The 13,723-nt window shown below is 38.9% G+C and overlaps 1 long non-coding RNA gene across 1 annotated transcript; it reads left to right on the plus strand.

Annotated features, from left to right (window-relative positions):
* Positions 1–3,581: 3,581 nt before the first annotated feature.
* Positions 3,582–8,714, plus strand: LOC131302557 (uncharacterized). Its single transcript, XR_009191803.1, has 5 exons — positions 3,582–3,929; positions 3,968–5,218; positions 7,446–7,883; positions 7,944–8,422; positions 8,495–8,714. It is a non-coding gene; the product is annotated as an uncharacterized LOC131302557 (long non-coding RNA).
* The last annotated feature ends 5,009 nt before the right edge of the window (positions 8,715–13,723 follow it).

The raw sequence follows: 13,723 nt of genomic DNA on the forward strand, positions 1-13,723 counted from the left end.
CATCATCAGGTCCTTATCAAAGTGCAAGTTAAATTGGAGCCCTCTCTTTCAATCATTTGGTTTCAAGTATCGAACTCGAGATCATTGGGAGAGGAGCAACCTTAGCTGCTCCAATCACTCGATCAACTACCACCTCGGCAGTGATTTTTTTGTACTTAATCATTTTATGGTCACCCTAAGCTTTGTCTTCTTTATATTAAACTTTTTCCAGTGGGTTCCATTTAGTTATGAGAATGATAATTATGAGTAAAGTTGGGACGCTTTTGGATCTGTTAAGTTAAAACCTAATCAAATTAAAATAGTAAAAGACTTTTCTAAACAAAATGGGCTGGTAATAATTTGGAACCAAATGAGAACAAAAAAGGAAAGTTCAGAGGAGGGACACATTCACACACCTTGCCATCATTCTGCGGGTGTGTCCCACTAATTAAAACAATTACTTATTTGAAAAAATAAGTACTACTTAATTTTTAAATTAAAGATAATATATTGTGAGAGAATAATTTGTCTCGTAAGATAGAATAAAATCCTTAGCGAAACGGGACCTGCATGTGTTCTTACGACTAATCTATTTTCTAACAGAATGGAGAGAATCCCAAAAAAACCTCAAATGAATGTGTTGGGCGAATAATATAAGTTTATGTACATGTAGACATTCATTATCACTCGTAAGTTACGAGGTTTAACGTTGTAGAAACTTTAAATTCAACCAAAAACCTTAAATTATTAAGCGGAGAGGTTTCAATATTATATATGTTAAATGACGACCCATTCCATACCAACTATTGTGGGACTTATATTTACTAGTTATAAAACTTTTAAGTTATTAATTTGGCGGCCGGTGATATCCTCTAAGTAAGCATCTACCAAACACCATTTTAAACAAATTTTATATAATGGGATTTGTGATAATGTAGTTGAAGCTAGCCCAAGGCCCGTCCACCACCACCCCACATAGCTAGTGGGCAGTCAAGTGTGGTATTCCAGCTTGGATCCATTGTACTCCATAGTGCAGAATGCAGATAGCATCACTCACAAATCACAAGACAAACATAAATATATGTATATACTCCTATGTGGTATAGTTATCTAAAATATTCTATTCTTAAGTGCTTGGGTGTGATTGTAGAATGATTGTTGTTGTGGTTGGCTCTAGATCCATCTAGGTAGTTGAAGAGTTTTCTGTGTTTCTGTCAATGTTGCGTATTTAAGGGGGCTTTGTGCCAAGGAGTTAAGTATATATAGTGAAAAAAGGGGCCAGAAATAGTAGTCTACAAGTAGGCATTTTTGTGTGAGAGAGAAAATAGTGTGAGAATATTGGTGAGTGTGGGAGAGATAAAAATGCAAGTGAGCTTGGGCTTGGGTCGGGTATTTTTTTTTATCTCATTGTATTCATTCAATATTAGTGAAAATTGGTGTCTCTCTTGTGGAGTAGGCATTGATGCTGAACCATGCATATTCTCGTGTGTCCTTTTATTCTTGTAGGGTGATCTTTCTATTTTTGTTGCGCTTCCGTTGTAGGTGGGGTCGAATATTATTTCCCAACAGTGGTATCAGAAGTACTACGATACGATGGGAAAATACAACGAGTTCGCGATCGAGCTTTTCAACGGCAACAATAACTTCACTCTTTGGCAACAAAGGGGGTGAAGAATATATTGAGTAGAGCCTTACCAATGCCCTTGGAAAAAATACAATCCGCAGAAACTTCAAGAAGAGAGCATAAGAAAGGTGAGTCATCCCCTTTTCTCACAACCTAGAGAGTTTATTCATGTACCTAAGTACGGATTAAAACTAAGTTTGTATACTGTAATTTATTCATCTATGGTAGAATGCAACCAGCAGGGCCGGCCCTAAGATTCTTGGGGCTTAAGTCGAACTTAAAAACAAAGCCCCTGTTTTTCTTTAAAATAAATAAAAAAATAAACTAAGTTTGTATACTGTAATTTATTCATCTATGGTAGAATGCAACCAGCAGGGCCGGCCCTAAGATTCTTGGGGCTTAAGTCGAACTTAAAAACAGGGGCACTATTTTTCTTTAAAAAAAATAAATAAATAAACCTCAAGGAAAACAAAAGAAGGGGAAAAAAAGTTAAGAGTTCCTTGGGCTGAGAATTGAACCTTGAATCTGTTGGATATCAGGACCTAAATTTACCACTTGGCTAGTTATCTCCTCTGGTAACTGGAAGCCATATTACGTATCTAGGTACAGGGGCCCTAATTTTTCGCCAAATTTCGGGGTCTTAAGTCTGCCACCTTACTCGGCTTAGCTTAGAGCCGGCAGTGGCAAGCGCTGGAGTTTTTGGTGGGAAACATCCACTGATTGTGATTGGTTTGGGAATGTTCGACTACTGTTTCCATCAGCGACTTCAAGTCCTCTAGATCATTCTTGAAACAAATTTCAAACTCTGAAAATGCAAGATAAGATGCATAAAAGCGTATATCAAAATTGAAACATGAAGGAATTCGGTTGTGTTGTTCATGTTGACTTTATAAAAGTTATACAAGGTTGGGATGACTTGAAAAGCAATGCCAACTTCAATTTTCTTGTCCTAGCAAATCACTTGTTGGAGCTAAATGAATGAGGTTTAGATTTCCTACGGTCCAACAGTTCTATTGGACAGTGCTGTAGGGATTCATAGCACCAAAAGTTATTTTGATGATTCATTTTGTTTGTTTTGTATGATCAGTAATATCAAAATCTTGCCAACAACTAAACTGATTCTAATCTCATAGCCATGTTATTTAGCTACATTTGTCATTGAAAGAGAGATCGATGATCTATTTCAACAATCACATTTGTTTTCAATCATTGGACAGAAAAGTGATCAAATAACCAAGCTACGATCAGCTCATCAAGACAGAATTACTATTTTTAAGCCCTCTTTTTGTGAACAAGACTATCGTTTTGGAACGGAAGAAGTAAATGAAATAAAATTATTTTTGTTAAAATATAGATCTCTACCAAATTCGCCCTAGACCATGATCGATTAATGTTGAAATCACAAACAATTACTAGTAATTTTTACTTTCCCAATATCACTTAGCAAAACACAGACTTTTACTGTTATTTCTTCTCGTTCCATAAACCTTCTTAAAAAATAAGAAGTTTATTTCACATTTTTCAAACTCAAAAATATTGTAAATGAAAAATTATTTTTCAATAATTTTTTTTACACCGTTTAAAAGATCTCAATGAAATCTATCAAATAAGATGCATATTGATAGAAAAATTATTTGCGTAAACACATAATTTTTGAGCTTGAAATTGTATTCTTAAAAAATAAGTACTTATTCGGGTTTTTGGAATGAAATTCATTTTCTCCAGAGATATTAAGCCTAACTTTCACAATACAATTTTATTTTTATTTTTGAAAAAAATAGGTGGGCCGTTCGATTCTGGGCCTTGTCGGTGAAGTGCCCAATGGCTGTGGCAGACACTCCTCTCCGAAGTGGAAAAGCCCAAACAATGGGAATATTTCCAACTAGGGGCCCACATATAGGCCTGATACACAACACGAGTCCAGGGATTTCAAATTTTCAATTGGTTAGAAAATTAGCTCTTGTAGCATCTGCATCTCTCTCGGTACTTCCTCCATCACACTATAATAAAGAGCAAAACCCTCCCAAAACTCTCTTGCATCAGGCTCAGTACTTCTCTCTCCACTTTGCAATTGGAGTAGCAAAGCTACAGTACCTCGTTTCTTCTCATGAGGTACTGTTCATAAGTTATCCTTTTATTTTATTAATTACCTGCTCGGAGCAGGCTGCTCCGCTCGTGCTCGAAGGCTCTGCTTTGTCGCAGATCTACTCTACTGCCTCCTGGCGCTCGATCAATCCAGCCGCCGTCGCCGGCGGTTAGGGTTTGTTGGGGGTGGGTTCTTCTGCGTCTTTGTGCTCTAGATCGGCCATTTGAAGGGTGGGAGGAAGTAGAGAGAGAGAGAGAGAGAGAGAGAGAGAGAGAGAGATTACTAGAGAGAGAGTGAGAAGTGCGGCTGTTGTGGTGGCGATGGCGTCGAGGTGGTTTGTAGTCTGGGGTTTGGTAGGATTGGTGCGGGAGTAAAGAGGCTGGTGTGGGGAGAGTTTAAGAGCATCCGCACAAGATTCAGCAAATTTTGGACCAAATTAATCCTCAAAATCTACTTTTATTATTTTAGCTATTCATTTTTAAAATCCCTACTGCATCAGACTCTCTATATTAAAATTATCTCAATAAAAATATTACTCCTTTATTCTAAAAAAAAGAAGAAAACAACGGCAAAACCAGAATTTTTTTGAAACCGGCGAAACCAAAACTTTACTCTTTCTTCGGTTCTTCCCAACCCAAAAAACCAGCAAAACAAAACCCCCCAAACCACCTCTCTCTCTCTCTCTCTCTCTCTCTCTTTCTCTGTACTCTCTTTCCAACCCAAGAAACCAGCTGCAAACAAAATCCCAAACGACCGAACCCCCTCTCTCCAGCAAAATCACCCCTCCGATCAACCCAAAAAAAAAACAGCAAATGAAACCCCAAACCACCGACCTCACTCTCTCTCTCTCTCTCTCTCTCTCTCTCTCTCTCTCTCTCTCATACCAGCAAAATCATTCCCTCCGATCAACCCCAAAAAACCAGCAAACAATCCCCAAACCACTTTACCAGAGATGGATTTATTGTGAGAGCTGATGAGGGAGAGAGAATGACTCTCACTTGTGGCTATATGTTCCATTTTGGCGCCAGTTGAAAGTGCAGATGGGCAGGAGAAAGGAAACGAGTGAACAGTTCCTCGTGTGTTTCAACGAGTAACTGTAGCTCGAGCTACTTCTCAGGTTAATCCCACGAGGCTGATAAAGCTGAGTTTTGGGGGTTTTTTGGGGTCTGGCTTTTTAGTTTAGAGTAGAGAGGGGAAGTAACGAGACAAATGCGGATGCTCTAAGAAGGCACTGGCTACAATAAAAAAAGTGCACATTTCTCGTAACCCAGAAAATAAAGAGTTTGGTGTGGATCTTCACTTTTTCAAAGTCAATGCCCAAAGCCACCCAAGGTCCCACCCCCACGCTCCTCCTCTCCGGCATGTCCGGCCACTGATCCGGCACGGTCGACACTCGACACGCAAGCCATCGCGATCTGAAGGAGCCGAACCATCTCCTCGTCGATGTTGTGGTACCTCATCAACTCGACATCGAAGACCTCGGCCGTCGATTACTCCCGCACCACCGACTGGACCCACTTGGCAAATCGGTATATTTTCTGCATTTTCTTGTCTTTCTTCCTCCGATCTGCAATTTTGTTGATATTTTCTGCGTTTTCTTGTTTTTTTTCCTCCGATCTGCATTTTTATGCCTCTTTTGGTTCAACCCGACGAACCCGACCCGACCCGACGGGAAGAATTGGTTTTTTTGGACGGTTCTTCCAGCTACTTGGTTCGGTTTCGGTTCAGGGATTTTTAACCTGACAGTCGGGTCGGGTGACAGGTTCAGGCCAAACCCGCCCCGCCCCGTGCACACCCCTGGCAATATCCTTGTGCATTTTCTGGCTACATACATATATATACATCATGATAATGTGCAAAATAAGCTAAATAAGGAAAGAAGAATTACAACAGATCTCTATAATCATGGAGTGATTCTAGTGTATCCCTTGATCAATGGTTTGATCAAATCATTCTGATTTTAGCATATCTTGAGAGGCATGACACATGCCTAATAATTTGTCTTGCGAGTTGTGAGGAGGAAGTATAGGGTGAATCTGCAAGTTTGTTTAATACATTGGGATGTCGAAGTTCTGACAAATTGGTTTGTGGTGGGTAAAATTCCTTATGTGGTTGGTTAAACTTTCAATACTTAAATCTTAATCTCTTTATTCATTTACACTTGAGAAATTTTATTTTGGTTGAGTTGAATTTTTTTTTCATTTAAGAACAATCTGTTTCCCTTCCTGCTTAGAAGTTACGCAGCTTATGTTATGCATAGAGAAAAATAAACGATGGTGGAGATTTGCTTTTAAAATGATAGGAGAGATCGAAAGTTTCTTTATTCTTGATGTTTCGTTCAATCGGTTGATATAAATAATGGAACAGTGCTCATAGGCAATTTGTAGATTTCTTGTTTTTGGGCTTGTGTAATCTACGGTCAAGGGTGTTCTGAATAGGGAAGGTTAAACATGCATCAAAAGGCAATTTTTATGACTTTGTGATTGGGGACGGATTAGTAAATCTGAAGGCTCTATGCCTAAATTGATTAAGAAGTTAATGGAACATAGAGAAGAATGAATTCTTATTAGTAACGTATAGTTCTGAAATGCATCAACTCTTGTGTAATCGAATGTTAATTTGTGGGTATGTTATGCCAAGTTCTTGTTCCAGCTTGGGAGAAAACAGAAGTATGAATCTCAATAGGAATAGGACTGATTAGTCGGCATGTTTGGTACTATTCTCTTTGTTAAATACGTGTGCTACATCCAAAATTAGATTTGCTTTAGTTTTGGTGACTTGAAATGGGCAATTGGTACATCAGGGTTTCCGAGGTGTACAATTGATGTTTCTCTGTTCAGTTCAACATATGTCTTGGGCTAACTCAGTGTATTGTCCTGATGGTAAAATTGCGGCAGAACCTCTTCTCAATACCAATACCGCCTATCTCACTTCCAAAACCCTAACTTCAACCGGAGAACCAAGTTCCCTTTAGTCTTTGTATTCATAGATTAATAAAAGTCTACTTCGCTATTCCAAAAAACAAAAATAGGGCTCCTCGCCTCCTCCATCCACCAGGTGGTGAGTTCGAGTTTGAGTTCGACTCCCACCATCCTATTCCACAACAATAGATTAATTGTAGGATTTGCCTTGCCCATATATCAAAAGAAAAAAGAGAGTTGTTTTTTACCCATAAGCCACAAAGCACAAGTTGTGACAAATAGATTGGCACGGATTACGAGACAGGAAAAATCCATGAACTGCGGCATTAAATTTAAGCCACAACAAACACCCTCTGTGCCTGTTAGAAAGTCATCTGTTTTGCCATTAGTGATAGTTTTGTTAGTACAGAAGAATTTTACCTACCAATTATTTGCATTTGAGAAGGATTTTGTAATCCAATGGACCACCCATACTTGCTGGATAATTCGGTTATTTTGAACATGTCAGAGTTCATTGGTTATGAACAAACTTTGAGATTATAGCTATGTTTTTCAGAGTCATCCTGCATCGACCGATAATTAGCTTTGGACTACCATTTTGATGTACCATTTCCTATGTACGAGACAATTTTGTGGTTTTGAACTATCCTTGATGTTGATTTGAGTTTCTCTTAATGCTTTCTACGATGTTTATCGGAGAAAGGATCTTCTGTTTTTTCAACTAGACAAACTTAGAAATGACCATTTTTGTTAAATTTCGGCTAGTTGGGCACTCTCTTTTCCGTCTTGGGTTGCTTATTTGTTTTGGTAACTCTTTGTTGAGCACATCCTGCAGTGACAGAATTAGAGTTCTCAAGAACAGCCTCAACTTGTTTAAAAAGTATCTTCATGCAGATTGTAACAAAGGCCAGATCTTTGCAGGTAATGCCCTTTCACAGTTTCATCCTTTGTCCATGAACCTGCACCCTCTGTATCTGGATCACATGAATGCTGCTGTACACGTCCCAGTCTACATATTTTTCTCTAGTTCATATTTTGTTCGATCTGTTTCATGTTTTATATAGTCTTATTTCGTTAAGTTTTATGTTAGTTGGGAATTCTAGAAGTTTAATAGAAAAAAAGAATAAAATGAACAAATAAATAGGTTTTTTTATACTTTTTGTTAAAGTATTAAATGTGGAGCATAAATTGACAAGTTGTATTGTAAGTCTTGGAAGATCAAGGGAAAACTTCATATGCAACACTCTCTTCTAGTGATGACGTATGCCTGAAGGTGATAATTTCCCACACCGTTTTCTGTTTCCATTCCATGTTCATATAATTTGTTCCGCAGATGCAAGCATTGCAAAACATATACGAGTATCTCCTTGATGCGGAAAGTTAAATGGGACTCAATAAAACTAGTAACAATGTGACTGAGATTATCCCATAGATGCTGGCCGCAGTGTTCCTGTTGCTGCAGATGCAGGTGATACCAACATCTGCAGCGGTGTAATACGATTGTATTTGGGTAACATATTGGGAAGATGTTTAGATGTGAATGAGCAAGTTCGCCGATCTGCTCACAAACCGAGAAACTTTGCCATTTCATGTGTTCCTGGCCAAAAAACATGAATAAAATGAATACAAAAACCATTCGGCCCGGAAGACCTTATAGTATCCACTTTCTGGAAGTGTTTTTGGTAATCGATGCACATTGTGGAAGTTGTACAGCGTCAAGGTCTAGTTCATCCTATTACCTGCATCTTGAAACAGATCCTCGGGAGGGAAACTCAAAGCTGGCTCATCATCTGTGATGAACATGGGTGAAAAGTAAGATGACACACATAACAATCTTTTGTGATCATGTGTCTGGTTGTTCCAACCCGTGAAACATCTTTCCAGGTATCCAGAATTTTTTGAAAGCCGAGATGGCCTTCAGATGCCGTATATTTTCATTAAATCCATGGCTGGAAGTTCTGAGTATTCTGACAACCCAAACCCAAAAGTCCAACTCAAGGCACCTGATAGTATGAAAGGGGCGTTCGGTAGCATCTCTTTTAATTATGCAAGGCTTGGTATTTCTTGAATCTACAAGGTGATCCATGGCAATCGAGTCTCAAGGAACAAAAGTTGTCAAGTACAGGATGTTGCCATCGCTGGTCAAATTGTGACTAAAGGGTCGCAAACTTTATGGGGGGGGGGGGGGCAGAATTCTTTCCAAGTTTGGACATCCACATGGTAAATATAGTAGCTGCAACTCAAGAAGATCTTCTTAATTGCGACAGGGTTATAATGTAAATTGCGAGTGTGAATAAGACTATCGTCAAGGAGTGCTGGTAGGGGCTCCCATTTGTTTTTGTCGGGGTCAAGAAACTCAGCCCATGGGCTGCTGGTAGAATTATTATCTTCCACCGTCTTATTATTTTCCCCCAAAACATAGATCTTGCTTCCAACAGCTACGGCTTTACCATTATCTCTGTCATTAAGCATATCGGGGCCCTTAATCCAGTCCTTTCGGGGATGATTGGTATCAAAAAGGAATACCTTGTTATGGAACGACCATTCCTGTTCATTCTCAAGGGTCTTCTTGTTCATTCCCAAGGTCTTCAAGAACACCAAGGACATAAAATCGAGCCGACAACGATAGACATGTTATAATATTCCGGTTGCCTTATTGACTCCGATAGAGGAATAACCTGCATTCCAGGCCGCCGCAACGGCTTTCCGTCCTCATCCTCTTTGTCTTCTCCGATCTTACTTTCTCTCTCATCAAACAAGTTGAATAAGTACAACACCGGCCCCTTCCCTTCAGGACCACGCCCGAGAAGGTAGGGACATTTCTCCATCCCCATCTCCTAATCCGGCAACGGCTCAGGTTCCTTTTCCTTCATCTTCTTCCACATCTCCTTCTCCTTTTGCCACATCTCCTTATCCTTCACCAACATCTCCTTCTCCCAGATCTCCTTCATCCACCACATCTCCTTATCATGTATAACTTTTATAAAGTCAATATGAACTACTCAACTGAATTCCTCCATGTTTCAGTTTTGAAATGCTTTTATGCATATGTAGATATATTAGTGCTTGATTGTTTTGGTTGTTGTGTCTTTTCTCTTTAACGTTTCTTAGCTTGCATTTTCAGATTTTGAGAGTAGTTTGAAGAGAGATTTGGAGGACTACATTCAACCATTTCCAACCAACCATAATCAATGGATGTATCCTACCCGAAACTCTAGCGCTGAAATCAATTTACCACCTTTTCACGGAGATGAATAAATTTCGAAGGTATACAAACTTAGTTTTTATTTGTACTTTAAGCAGGGATTAGGTGCCAAGAAGTACCAGTTAACCCCTTTTAAGAGATACATAGACAGTAAAAGAATTGAAACTAATTGGTATAAGTGGATTGAGTTGCAAATTATTGAGTAAACTCTCCAGGTTGTGGGGAAAAGGGAATGGCTCACCTATCTTATGCTCTCTTCTATTTCTTTTTTCCTTTTTTGTGTTGGAATATCTTTAAACGAAAACCAAATTGAGGTTATTAATTACTAATTTCTTGTTAATATGTATGATATATGTTTACCTGGGAAATGTTAAGCTAACATTCAATTGAAATGTGTTATCTTTTTTAAATGAACCCCACCCTAGAAGTTATTCTCAAGCCAAAAACAATCTCGAAACACCTCAAAACCCTTTCGATGTTCCTGATCTCGAACTAATCAATCGTAGGGAAAAAACGTTGTACTTGTATTGTATGGAAGTTGAAGGTGAAAAAATCTACTACCACCTCCACCCATTGTATTCCTTTATTCAAATCATTGCTTATTACGGAGAATTACATGTAGAAGATTAAACCTTAAACAAAAGATTTCTTGTTAAAAATTTTCAGGGATTTCACCACGTTTATCTATTGAGCCATGATCTTTTACAATTGGCAGGATCGGAAAGACTTCCTCAACATCGTTGAGCAGTTCTCATTGCAGGACATTAGCATGTTTACAGGGGAACTAATTTATGATGACACACGCGGACTCTGTACTTGTAGAAGAAAAGGACGTGATTTAATGATCCCTACATGTCAAAAACATGTCATTCCGAGCATGAATGGTTGGGCTTACTAAGTTTCTCAATCAACCACCAATCCACTAAGGGAAGTACTTGCGTTCTCTTCGCAATCCAATGCGCGATCTGGCAGGATATCCATGTTATATAACTATTCTGGAGGAATTTACCAGTTTCACCGCAATTGTCTCTACCATTACAAGGGTACTAAGGACAAAGATTTCAATCAACGAGCAATGGAGGATCTTCTTAATGTGTTTCCCGACGCCATTCAGGCGATATTTATATTTAAGGCTCTGATTGATAAGTTAACTCCATCAGAAAAAGTAACTTATCAATCAGAGCCTTAAATATAAATATCGCCGGAATGGCATTGGAAAACACATTAAGAAGATCCTCCATTGCTCGTTGATTGGAATCTTTGTCCTTAGTGCCATTGTAATGGTAGAGACAATTGCGGTGAAACTGGTAAATCCCTCCAGAATAGTTATATAACATGGATATCCTGTCAGATTGCGCATTGGATTGCGAAGAGAATGCAAGTACTTCCCTTAGTGGATTGGTGGCTGATTGAGGAACTTTGTTCGCCCAATCATTCATGCTCAGAATGGAATGTTTTTGACATGTAGGGATCATTAAATCACATGTCTTTTGTCTTCTACAAGTACAGAGTCTGCGTGTGTCATCTTAAATTAGTTTTCCTGTAAACATGTTAATGTCTTGCAATGAGAACTGCTCAACGATGTTGAAAAAGTCTTTCCGATCCCGCCAATTGTAAAAGATCGGGGCCCAATAGGTAAACGTGGCGAAATCCCTAAAAAAATTTAACAAGAAATCTTCTGGTTAAAGTTTAATCTTCTGCATGTAATTCACCGTAATAAGCAATGATTTGAATTAAGGAATACAATGGGTGGAGATGGTCGTAGATTTTTTCACCTTCAATTTCCATACAATACAAGTATAACGTTTTTCCCTATGCCTGATTAGTTCGAGATTAGGAACATCGAAAGGGTTTTGAGGTGTTTCGAGATTGTTTTTGGCTTGAGGATTAACTTCTAGTGTGGGGTTCATTTAAATAAAAAAAACACATTTTAATTGAATGTTTGCTTAACCTTTTCTTGGTAAACATATATCACATACATATTAACAAGAAATTAGTAATTAATAACCTCAATTTGGTTTTCGTTTAAAGATATTCCAACACAAAGAAGAAATAGAAGAGAGCATAAGATAGGTTTACTCAATAATTTGCAACTCAATTCACTTTTACCAATTAGTTTCAATTCCTTTATTGTCTATGTATCTCTTAAAAAAGGGTTAACTGATACTTGTTGGGTGTCATGCACCTAATCCCTGGTTAAAGTACAAATTAAAACTAAGTTTGTGTACTTTCGAAATTTATTCATCTCCGTGAAAAGGTGGTAAATTGAATTCAGCGCTGGAGGTTCGGGTAGGATACATTCATTGATTATGGTTGGTTGAATGTAGTCCTTTAAACCACTCTGAAAATGCAAGCTAAGAAACATTAAAGAGAAGACACAACAACCATAACATCAAGCACTAATATGTCTACATATGCATATCAAAACTGAAACATGGAGAAATTCAGTTGTGTAGTTCATGTTGACTTTATAAAAGTTATACATGATAAGGAGATGTGGTGGATGAAGGAGATCTGGGAGAAGGAGATGTTGGTGAAGGATAAGGAGATGTGGCAAAAGGAGAAGGAGAAGGAACCCGAGCCGTTGCCGGATTAGAAGATGGGGATGGAGAAATGTCCCTACCTTATCGAGCGTGGTCCTAAAGGGAAGGGGCCGGTGTTGTACTTATTCAACTTGTTTGATGAGAGAGAAAGTAAGATCGGAGAAGAGGATGAGGACGGAAAGCCATTGCGGCGGCCTGGAATGCAGGTTATTTCTCCATCTGAATCAATAAGGTAACCGGAATATTATAACATGTCTTTCGTTGTCGGCTCGATTTTATGTCCTTGGTGGTGTTCTTGAAGACCTTGGGAATGAACAACAAGACCCTTGAGAATGAACAGGAATGGTCGTTCCATAACAAGGTATTCCTTTTTGATACCAATCATCCCCAAAAGGACTGGATTAAGGGCCCCGATATGCTTAACGACAGATATAATGGTAACGCTGTAGCTATTGGAAGCAAGATCTATGTTTTTGGGGAAGACGGTGGAAGATAATAATTCTACCAGCCGCCAAAAACAAATGGGAGCCCCTACCAGCACTCCCTGACGATAGTCTTATTCACACTCGCAATTTATGTTATAACCCTGTCGCAATTAAGAAGATCTTCTTGAGTTGCAGCTACTATATTTACCATGTGGATGTCCAAACTTGGGAAGAATTCTGCCCCCCCCCCCCCCCCCCCCCCCCGATAAAGTTTGCGTCCCTTTAGTCACAATTTGACCAATGATGGCAACATCTCTCTACTCCTTCGATGTGAAGACCCGAAATGTAGATTGTGCACCGAGATGGGCTCAAGGCTTCCGTTGTATGTTGCGAAACTTACGTCATTGGTCATCCACTTGACATCGATTATAGCTATGCCTTTGTGTTGTAAGTTCACCACTCCCTATCCAATACTTATCTCCTTATGCATTTTGTTTGAACTTTTAACTATTATCCATGCAATCTGGGTTTGGTCCTTTCTTTTTTGCACTTTTAAGTTGTTTTGGGCAGCCTAGCAAGTGCCATGGTATACAAAAGGAACTCCCTTGGTGAAGAACTTTGTTCCTTTCATCATTGCTGCTTGATCCCATATTAGCGTGTCTCACCCGAAACCAAAGTACAAGACTCAATTAGGACGCCATTACTTGGCTTGCAGCCTTCGGTGCGCATAGTCCTGTTTGCTTTTGCTGAGCCCAGTCTTGGTCTGCTCTGTGCTGCTGGTTTATACTGCTGTTCTGTTCCATGGAGACTTTGTTTAGGAGCAGTTTGCTTGGGAAGTTTTTATCACGATTTTTTTTTTTGTTTTTGTCTGGTCATGTCTGGGTTTCTCATAGACATGTTTCCTCTCGATTGCTATTATGTTTGTTTGGTTGATTTCTTG

This window comes from Rhododendron vialii, chromosome 10a, assembly GCF_030253575.1.
Source record: "Rhododendron vialii isolate Sample 1 chromosome 10a, ASM3025357v1".
In the NCBI taxonomy this organism is placed as follows: domain Eukaryota; kingdom Viridiplantae; phylum Streptophyta; class Magnoliopsida; order Ericales; family Ericaceae; genus Rhododendron; species Rhododendron vialii.